Below are 11,201 nucleotides of genomic sequence, written 5' to 3'. Positions count from 1 at the left end.
TTGGCTCCTTCAGTCTCTGGCCCCCCCCCCCCCCCCAGTGAAAATTCCTTAGACGAGGCCCTGACTGGTGCTGATCACGAATATCGTGTTAGTTTTGATCAGAGATGATGTCTTTAAGCATTAAGATCAGGTCGGGTCAGGTCAGGTCAGGTCAACCGGTAGGGGTCGTGACGGGTATTCGTAATACGTGTCAACCGCCTCTAACAGTTTCGTAACATGTTACGAAGGCACCAAAACTACTTCGTAAATGTTTAAATGGTTGCTAAATTCGAAATCAGCTCCAAAAACTAGCCTGGAAGCATGTAAAACTATAAAAAGTGAACCGAGGTCACCAAAGGTCAATGACCTGACCTGACATTCAGGTGACCTTGACACCCACCCTAATGCATGGGAGCAGCTTCAAGTCACATGTTTGAACGTTTGAAACCATGAAAAGCTTGCAAACGCGTGGCTAATGCGAGCCGACATACGCCGAATCGCGATTCCGGCCAAACATGGTCTCGGAAAAGAGGTCACAGGTCAAAGGTCATTTGGGTCAGGGTCATGAAATTTTCAGGGTAGGTGTAAAATTGATCAATGCGAGGGTACTGAAAGTTTTGTTGCGATCGGCCGCTTTTTCGCGAATTTCTCGCGAAAAACCTTAGGGGGGGGGGTGCATCACCCCCCCCCCCCGTGCCGGCGAGGGTTAAACCCTCACCCGTATAGGGGGGAGGGGGTCGAACGGACCCCCTCAGTTTTTTCGCGAATAACTCGCGTAAAAAGCGTCCGATCGCAACGAAACTTTGAGTATCCTCGCGTTATTCAATTTTACACCTACCCTGAAAATTCATCACTCTGACTCAAATGACCTTTGACCTGTGACCTACTTTTCGAGACCACGCTGATGCTTGGTCGGAAATCGGAATCGCGGTTCGGCGTATGTGGGCTCGCATTATCCGCGCGTTTGCAGTCTTTTCGTGGTTTCAAGCGTTCAAACATGTGTTGCTCCCAATGCATTAAGGTGGGTGTGAAGGTCACCTGAAGGTCAGGTCAGGTCATTGACCTTTGATGACCTCGGTTTCGAGTTTAACATGTTTCTAGGCTAGTTTTTGGAGCTGAATTCGAATTTGGCAACCATATGAACATGTACGAAGTAGTTTTGGTGCCTTCCTAACATGTTACGAAGCTGTCAGAGGCGGTTGACACCTACTACGAATGCCCAGCAGGACCCCTACTGGTTGGCCTGACTTGACCTGACCTGACCCGACCTGGCCTAAATGCATCTAGTCTAGAACCATGTAAAACTCGAAAAAGTAAAATGTAAAACATGTAAAACTCGAACGCACTGCTGAGTGCTGAGCAGTTTAAAACAAACTCAAACTTCTAGGATATAAGCTATACGGTTGAAAGAGACTCAGTTTTTTATATGCAAGGCCACTTGACTTGGTGATCAGATCTTAGGTACTCTGGCATCAAACTTGTTACACAGGCTGCAAAAGTCATGTTTTAGAGCTGTTTTGCCAAGTGATTTTGCCAATTTTCGCGGCGCTTCGCGCCGCCAGTTCATACTCGAGTCAAAAACAGATCGTGAGTTGTGACCCTCGTTAAGCACCCTCATCAAGCATGTGATTAAGCACCCTCACACGCAGACGCACACGCAGGCATGTATGTGCATTACCATAGACCACTATATATCGTATATAGATACCTATATATGTAGTGGTCTATGGCATTACCTATCAGACTGGTGGGACATGTAAACATTTATACCTCGTAGAAGACAAAAAGCTTTACCGTTAAAACGGTGTCAAATAGGAACGGACTTCAGACTGTACTGTCATGTGTAGGCATTTAGCCCATACCATTAGACATATAGTGCATCGGCCTGAAAAAGTACAGTAACAATATCTATAGGTTTAAGTTTTTAGCCGGCCGATCCGTCCCCTCTGTCGAAAACCCGTAGGTAGGTACATACGTACAGACATCCCAAACATGGAAAGTTTTGCTGCTGACTGCTGAGCCCCCCCCCCCCTGACAATATCATAAAGTTACACCCCTGCTTGTAAGATCTGCGCAGACGTCACAGATTGTAAGCAGAGGCGGATCCAGCTCAGAGGTTTGGGGGGGGGGGGGCAAACCATAACAATTTATCGATTCTTTCCATGCATCGTCCATAGGCGTAACGTTAAAATTATGCCGTTTGGGGGGGGGGGGGGACAAAAGCCCATTTTGCCCCCCCCCCCCTGGATCCGCCACTGATTGTAAGGGGGTATTCAAATGCAATAGCCCCATTGAATCCGAAAACTGCAGACTTTGAAATTGAATATCTCCGAATAAAAACATTTCTCGGTGTTATAAGTGCCCATGCCGGTAATTGCAAGCCAGGGACCCCAATTTGGCTATCTCAACTCGAAAATAATGCTAAGGTGGGATCGTCACTTTAATCACCTCAGGTTTCGTAACACGCTTGGCTCCGTCCCCTGACATGATTGCGCTCATTGTGTGCCTCTGGGCCGATTGTGCAGCCGCCACATGGTGCACTGTCGATAATAAGCACGTCTGCTGCGCGGCTGCCCCGCGGCCGGCCATTGCCACGGCGCGGCCTCGGCGCCGACCCGGTCCCTGGGACTGACCACCCTCCAGCCCGCTCCTCTCCTCCGTGACCCGGCATCCAACCGCAACGAGCGAGCGGCACCGGCCGGCCGCTAATTACAACATGGCTGTCAGCCGTCACCATTTCTGGCGGAGGAACTGCGCCGATGACACCGGCGCCGCGGGCGCCTCCCGGCCGGCGGCCTGTTCTGCATTGGCGCGCGCCGGCCCCCGGCCCCACGCCGGCGCCCGTCTCCCCCGAACACAAAGAGACCACTCTGAAAGACGCCGGCTCGCTGATTGGTCGAGCGGCTGGGCGTCTGACCAATGGTGGCCGCAGGAGGGTTTAAAGCCGCCGGCGCTGATTGGCTAACGGCCGGTAGTGCCGACTGCGCCTGCGCGAGGCCGCCGCCGACGGAGGCCGACGCAGCGTGAGGTTTGCTGCGGCGGGTGCTGAAGTGTTGTGGGATAGAGCGAGTTCTGCGTGAGATTTTGCGTGTTTCTTCATGCGATATTGTTGCAGAGATCGTTCGCTAACCTCTGGATTAGCGGGGACACCAGCAGGTAAGCCGGTTGCGAGCGGGGGTCGATTTTGTCGATCGGTGTCAGCGTGCAGGGGTGTCGCCGCCGCCATATTGGGTTGGCGGCCGCTGTTTGCCCAGTGTGTTCCGCCGCGGTCAACCCTCCCTGCTGGCGGCCGGCGCTCACTGGCACGCCGCCAGCACGTGGCGCCGCCATCGCTGGCCGGTCGGTGCCGCCAGTGGTGGGACAGATGACTGCATCCCGCCCCGTATTGATCGGGTTTGGCGATAGTGACCCAGTTTCAAGGTTGTTTCAAGGTTATTCTGGCCATGTGATTCATTGGCATTGTAGGTACTTTTGGTTGGTAGGCGTACTGCATGCCATTGATAAGCTAGAAATCAGACTCAATCGATTAAGTCGTGGATCAAGGTCATGACCTTTATGTATTAGCTTCTCGCTCGCATCTTCTGGGACACATTCCCCGTGAAGCTAAACCTACCGATTTTCTAGAATCCCATACTGGGAATGGTATTCAGCGTTGTCCAAGTCGGGCAAGTCCGATGCCTACTGATACATTTCATCAGATGGCCTAAGGTCATAGGATAGTAGGCCTAGCCTAGGGTCCACAGTCCAACTCGGTCTGTGACACTGCACATGTGCTTTGTCAGACTGTCTCTGTGCTACGGCATCGCACAGTCAGCCAGCGGTGGAAAGTTCGGAATGGCGACGTCCAGTCGTACCAAAGTCGTTCCTCGCCTACTTTCTCCGTAGGAATTTTCCGTAGGGTAAATAGGATTGCGACCTGAATTGAGCAAGATGGCTTGATTGTTAACGAAGAATCGTCTCCACAGGACAGTATCATTTTAAAACGTTTTTTAGGCCTGCGTCGGGCTGCTGGGATAACCGCCCTAAAGAATTCCCACTGTCCGTCCTGTGCTAGAGCAGTTTGTAACCGTCCCAGGTCGCACAAAGACTCGTGTTATCGCAGCATTAAGTCCAAAAACAAAATAACGCTCTTCCTTCTTATGCGTTTCGTAAACCAAGTAGTTACGCAAGAGTGTTGGAATGCTTATGTGGCTTTGGTTATTTGCTGAATTGAAATATGAAAGTTGAAGATATTTTTAGTGACGCTATTTTTGCTGTCGGAGCCACCGAACTTTCTTAAGGTCCAAAATAAAACATAAAGTTCATCACAGGCGATGAAGTGTTGCCCCATTGTCCCATTCTTGGCGTTATGTGCGCCAGTGCCGCCGCTGCATTCACCAGGGCGACCGTGCCAGGTTTCCCTGCGCTATTAGCGGACCCAGGGCTTATTTACCGAGCCGGCTCCGACGGCCCGCACCGACAATGTCGCTAAGGGCCATCCGCCGCGGCCGGGTACGTCAAAGTGGCCTCTATTGGCAGTGGCGCGACGGGCGGCGTACGGCGGGGAATCGGACGGGGAGCGGCGCCCGGCCGGCAGCGGCGGCGGCGGCGGACCGCCCCGCGGGGCGCCGCCCGGCCATCCACAGGGGCTCTGACGCACACACTGCTGGGGTAACTTACATGGGGAGGAGGGAGAAATAGCCGGGGGACAGTGGATCAGCAGGTATCAGGGAAATAACACCGTGGTGGCTGATGGAATAACACTGAAACTGGATCAAATTGGTCAAATTCGGCAATTTCTTTGCATCGATTTAAGGCAATTGGTTATCGCTTTATTTCTTTCTAAGTCTGAGCACCGAAAGCGCACATTCGTATATTTTAAATTTAAATCTGAAAATGGATCCGAACCCTTTCGTGCTTGAATATGCCTTTACGAAATAACAAAAAGGTTAGAAATAAACGGTTGGGATGCTTGCCTACTTCCTAATTCCTTGGCTCATTGCTTCCGACACAAGAAAATTCGGACAGTCATTTTGTCACCACCATCTCTCTCTGATCATGCGACGACGCACTAAATGTTGTACCGGAACATACCTAAATGATCGGGACTGCATGCATATTGCATATACTGTTATTAGGTCGTTACAAATGATTATGATATGAGGCTGTTACATGAGGCCGAACGTTTGTATGAACCCCCAAATGATAAGTTCAATAGTTATTGGACTACTTCTTGTTCTTTTCGTCGTCGCGCTTCTTCGACTCATGAAGTTTACCTTCGTGCATAAGCTGGTCGGTGAATGACCATATGCACCATAAATTGTAAAGACGTTTACAGCTATGGTGCGGCAACAAACGACAGGAGATTGATGAAAGTACGGGATGTTTTCTCCGGTATCGTACGGAGATCAGGGATGGAGGTTGATGAACTATATGTCTATATGTACTGACAATTAAAATTTGATGGAATTAACAGGTGAAGAAAGCAAATGCGGCGGATATCTTTTGTATCAACTGTATCTTATTGTACCTGATGTATCTATTTTTTACGTGAAATATCTAATTTAAACTAAACGATAGACGACTTACGATTTACGATTAACTATTTTGTGACGATTCTAGAGAAACGATTTGCGAAAGGTCTTTGCATCGCTTATTTGCTGACAATATCGCATTCTCGAACAGGGGCGTCGTATATTAAGTGCGCGATATAAGGGAGAACATCACCTCTGCTGTTCCCAAAACAAATCCCATCTTTAAGCGGGACGGGGTATCATATGCGAATGCTAGGGTAGGGGAGAGCGGGGAGAGTTGTATCATGTCCAAGTTGTATCAGGGCGAATTGTGCCAAACTTATCCAATGGATGGCGCTCGCGACACGACCAGCCGACGAGGTTTTCCGGGCGCCATCTTTCCCTGTTCTGTCTTGTGGCTGAGTGGACGCGTCTCGAGGTGAGAGCCGATTTTATGTTTTTTTTAATGTCATTCTAAAAAATAAGTTGCAAGAAAATGTGTGTTCTGGGCATTTAGATGTGCACGAATTTGAAAGATCTCCGTAGCGGTGGTGAGGGTAGGTTCTAAGGCTGCGTGAGTGAAAACGGATTTCTCCAGCTGTCCGCTGTTTTTTTAGCACGAGGATGTTTTTTCCAAGATGGCGGCTAGGTACATGTTGTATCAGAGCCGGGTGGGGTATGTTGGTAACATGTATGCATGTATGTATGTATGGGTATGTTGCTTTTGATCGCGAAAGCTAAGCCCTGGCTCGCGTTTGTAGGTAGCTAGTCAATGCTCGTTCCATTTCGGCACAATGTGTTAGCTTCTCTGCCACTTTTGCGTCTAGTCTGTTGATGTTTCGCTCGGATTGCATTGACCTAAGTTTGGTCTAATAAAGTGAAGCCTTTGAGCATACCTATACATTGCATTAACCCCATTTAATGTTGTTGTTATGTTCAAAACCAGTAGCAAGCACACTCCCTGAAACGTGAAATAGTGATACAAATTACCCCACCATGTGATACAACTCACCCAAGCCATGGGGCAAGTTGTATCAAAAACATTGTTCTATTCGGGAGACCGTAGAAGAAAAACTGGTAGAGGTAGCGGAAAAGTTACTTTGCACAAAAAAGCAGAAGAATCAAGGAAGGAGAAAGTATGGAAATAATGAGTTTATCACGGATAGTTACGAGGTTATGGGTCTCGGAGTAAAAACTGATACAACCCACCCCACTCTCCCCTACATCAGAATCTCTGAGTTGGAACAATATGGCCTTTGGTAGGAGCCTCACATCATTCAGTAGGGGCACCAAGCCTGGACACACTGTACGTGAGATTTTTGCGGTATGCTGGCTATGCCACCACTGACGAAGATTCTATTTCTTAGTTCTAACGATCATGTGTCTGGCGGCGCGCTTGCGGCTTGACCTAAGCGTCAATATGCTTGGTCAATATGGGGAGGTCAGAGTGGGGACTGGGGACCATCGACCCGACAGAACTGCCGTTTTTTCCGGGGGATCTAGCTTATAGCTAAGTACGGCTTTTCAGATTCATAGGTTTCTTCATCCTGACTTTGAACAATTATTTTATAGGCATACTGTGAGCCGTTACTTAGTCTTGCACTGCTACAACGGTGCATATTGCATATTTGCTGGATATGCGATTTGATTTTGTTATGATACGATTTTAATTCGAAAACATCGTTAATTTTACGATATTTTCTTTCTAGAAGATTCTAGATAAAAAACGAATCCTTTGCTGCCAATATTTTCCCAGCGACGAGTGCCTATTAAAGTGAAAAGTCGAAGCCGAACTTCGAACGAGAAACGAAGTTCATTGCATTTTTGTTTAGTTGGGTTAGCATTTTAACCCTCCCCCTTATTGACCTTTATACAGAGCGTAACTATATGGGGGTGGGGGGAGGGGGTGGGGCTCGCTAGGACCCTCAGCCGTTCAGCCCCTGATTTAGCTACAGCTTCACGGGAATAACGAGCGTGTTGTCGGTCATGAGAGGGGGCCGTTGATACCCAATTTTAACTTTTAAGGTCCTAGTTTAACCCTCGCCGGACCTATTGGTTTTCTACATACGCGCCGGCCGAGGGGGGGGGGGGGCGGGTACGACCCCCTCGCCGTTTCTCCCCTGGCGAAGCTAGCGCGTCGCGGAAAAAAACGAGCGTGTGCGCCGTTACGAGACGCAGGGATTGGTACCCGATTTAAGGTCCTAGGTCAACCGGTGACCTCTGAGGTCAGGTCAAGTGCCCCAAGGTACGGTTCAGTTTTTGGTGAATAACTTCGCAAAAAAAAAAACGGTCGCCGAGTGCCGATTTTGGCACCATCGTGTTCGCCTCGCTCAGGCGCGTCGAATGATATACTTTTTGTTTGGGTCAGGTCAACTTAGGGTGTTGACCTCAGGTCAAGGTCAGGTCAGTGCCCCCCGGTCACGAAGTTGGTCGAAAGAGGTCATGTCGCATATCATTCGATTCGGTAGGTCTTCCTGAGTCCATTGGTGGCTTTCCCGACTCGCTAGCTCAATTTGATCGGGAGTTATTGACGACAAACTAATATGACCTTGATGACGTCATAAATGACGTCACGCAAGGTCAACATTGCAAAAGTGACGCATATAACCTTGCAAGGAGGGCTTCAAATCACGATTTTGTGTGCTGGAGATAGTTGGAGATCGTTCCCGGCGCCAGAATAGCAGTTTTCATTTTTCCCCATTGACTTATAATGGTGAGGTCACGAAAATGACCTGACCTCATATGACCTTTAGGAAAAATCCGAGATAAACAAGTTGTGAGACTTGTAATGGATACTAGATCCTGCAAGTTTCATTTCTCTGTGAAAGTTCCTCTGGCAGTGAGGGCGTTTTTCTATGGCTATGGGGTTTTTCGGGGTGCTGATCACGAATATCATGCTAGTTTTGATCACAGATGATGTCTTCATTCATTTAGGCCAGGTCGGGTTAGGTCAGGTCAGGTCAACCAGTAGAGGTCCTGCCAGGTATTTGTAGTAGGTGTCAACCGCCTCTGACAGCCTCGTAACATGTTACGAAGGCACCAAAACTACTTTGTAAACGTTCATGTGGTTGCTTAATTGGAATTCAGCTCGAAAAAACTGACCTAGAAACATGTCAAACTCGAAAAAGTGAACCGAGGTCACCAAAGGTCAACGACCTGACCTGACCTTCAGGTGACCTTGACACCCACCCTAATGCATGGGGGCAACATCATATCACATGTTTGAACGCTTGAAACCACGAAAAGACTGCAAACGCGCTGCTAATGCGAGCCGACATACGCTGAATCGCGGTTCCGGCCAAACATGGTCTCGAAAAGTAGGTCACAGGTCAAAGGTCATTTGGGTCAGGGTCATGAAATTTTCAGGATGGGTGTTAAATTGATCAATGCGAGGGTACTGAAAGTTTCGTCGCGATCAGCCGCTTTTTAAGCGAGTTATTCGCGAAAAACCTTAGGGGGGTTGCATCAACCCCCCCCCCCCCTGTGCGGGCGAGGTCATGTTTTGATAGCAAGACTGAAACAGACTTTTTTGGGTAGCCAGGAAATCGCATGCCAGAGCCTATTCAAATTCTTTTATCGGCCTTTATATGCACCAGTCGCATACAGGTACGGGATTTAGCATACGATTTCCAGACAATCGAACGACTGTTTGGAGACAACAAAGGAAGGAATGAGTGAGTTAAGTTGAAACTTGAAAGTATTAATTTGGTTCAAAATGATGATGTAGATAACCTAGTTATTTAAAGCTGAATATCTTATGACGAGAGCGGTTGGCATTTTTGGTATGCAGTGTTATTCATTGAGAACCGGTCGGAGCGTTTGAGTCTTTAATTTAGTGGTCGCCTCTTACTAATCATGCGGCATACACGCCGCACATAACCGCCAATGCCGCAACGTAGCTTAGATTTCGAAGTAAGCATTTAGTCCCACCCCAAAAAGCGCTGCCGTTTCTGAGATACTTGGTAAAAACTTGAGGGAGCGTGAACCTTCCGCACGAGGCAGGTTAAAAGGTACCCCCAGCACCTTTTTACTTTCCCTTTCCAATACTCTTCTCCATTGTTTCTAAATCGCCAAATCTAACGTGTTACGTCTGTTGATGGTCGCCATGGAAGGGACGCAGAGGAGGAGGGCTGCAGAGGACGGCGGAGAGCCCGGAGCCGTGCGCCCGGTCACCGACCTCCTCTGCGGCCGGCCGGCCGGCCGGCCGGCGCGGCCACGCTCCGCGAGCGGGCCCTGTTTGTGCGCCGCCGAGGTGTGACTCGCCAGTCGCCACTCTCGCCCCGGGCACCGTCTGTTCCCTACGTGCCGCCGGCGCACCGCCGAACTATTGATCGCCGCCCGCCCTCCGGTCGCCATGGCAACGATCGCGCTTCATCCCTCCAGCCGACGGCGGCTCAAACTCTCATTGGTGGCGCGCACGCTCCCGCGCGGCTAGATTTGATGAATAATCTCCCTTTGATTCGTCATTACGTTATCGGGGGTCGGTCCGACGAATGTGAATGGCGTAGCTGGCTGTGTTTTGTCCTCGACTCCTCGCTGGCCTTTACTACCTACATTCCGCATGTAAACGGGACTGTGAAGCGTGAACTCGATAGCATTACCGTTTTTATCGAGTAGGTAGATGGTATTAAAAATTACCACACCCAATTTTTGACGGTCAAACTTCTTTCACCGAAATCCGGTGGACATCAATAGCGGGAGTTGGTTCATTGGCTAATTATTTTGGTCGTTATCTTGATCCACTAATCCACATTTGTTTATTCAACGGTAGGTGAATGTCTCACGTAACCTTTTTTTATTCATTCGCTGGCCGCTGCTAGCATGTGATGTCGCAATCTAGCAGGAACCGCTTTGAAAATAAATAGCTGTAAAATGTATTTTTTGTTATTTTTTTTTTTTGTAGAAGCGTATTTGACGGCATATGTGTGAGCTAAAAACGTTTATGTAATATTTCGATTTTTTCGATGACGATAGAATATTTCCTTCACGACAGTCTTGCCTTCCATAACCCTTCTGAAAGTCTGAAAGAGTTGATTTTTATACCCTCGTAGTTAACCTATGTCCATGTAAGTACGAGATTGCTTCACACATCTTTATAATTTCGTGTTTCGGTTACGTCAACCCGCCGAATAGCGCTGTTTTTTTTTTTTTAAAGGGGAAATGAAAATGGTTCGCGCTAGTTCTGCGGTCGATCACAAAATGCCGGATACGAGGATTCTGTATCCGAGGATCCTGTATCCTGATCCTACAGGGCCCAATCTTACCAATTCAAAGTGTCCAATTCAAAGTGGTTCAAAGTGTCGGGTGGGGTGGGGTGGGGATGGGAGGGGGTAGAAGTCAGATCTACCCCTTCAATTAAAAAAAAGATTATCATTAATATTTATACAACGCATAGGTATGGGAAAAGCGCAACGAGCAATATTGCGTCTGTCTGTCTCTGTCTGCCTGTCTCTGTCTGCCGCTGTCTCTGCCTCTGTCTCTGTCTTCCTCTGTCTCCGTCTGTCTGTCTGTCTGTCTGTCTGTCTGTCTGTCTGTCTGTCTGTCTGTCTGTCTGTCTCCGTCTGTCTGGCCTTCATCTGTCTCTGTGACTGTCTCTTTCTGTTTCTCTCTCAATCTGTCTGTGTCTATATATCTGCCCCTCATGTGCTTGTGTTTTTCTGTGTTTCTCTGTGCCTGTCAGTTTGTCTCCGTCTGTCCGTCAGTCTGGCTGTCTGGTTGTCTGTCTTAGTC

At 48.7% G+C, this 11,201-nt stretch overlaps 1 protein-coding gene across 4 annotated transcripts in view; it reads left to right on the top strand.

Annotated features, from left to right (window-relative positions):
• Positions 1–2,978: 2,978 nt before the first annotated feature.
• Positions 2,979–11,201, top strand: part of LOC122384769 (mediator of RNA polymerase II transcription subunit 15-like) — a 34,965-nt gene continuing 26,742 nt past the window's right edge. For 3 of the 4 annotated variants that reach the window (XM_043372518.1, XM_043372509.1, XM_043372500.1), the window contains exon 1: positions 2,994–3,135. The gene's annotated coding sequence lies outside the window, so the exon portion shown is untranslated. Of the gene's footprint in view, positions 3,136–11,201 lie in introns of all 4 variants that reach the window. The other variant, XM_043372490.1, reaches the window with a different exon arrangement.

The sequence above is a fragment of the Amphibalanus amphitrite genome, unplaced genomic scaffold (genome assembly GCF_019059575.1).
Source record: "Amphibalanus amphitrite isolate SeventyFive unplaced genomic scaffold, NRLGWU_Aamphi_draft 000014F_arrow, whole genome shotgun sequence".
Taxonomy (NCBI): Eukaryota; Metazoa; Arthropoda; class Thecostraca; order Balanomorpha; family Balanidae; genus Amphibalanus; species Amphibalanus amphitrite.
The sequence above is the reverse complement of the archived record's forward strand: the minus strand, read 5'-3'. Positions and strand labels throughout refer to the sequence as shown.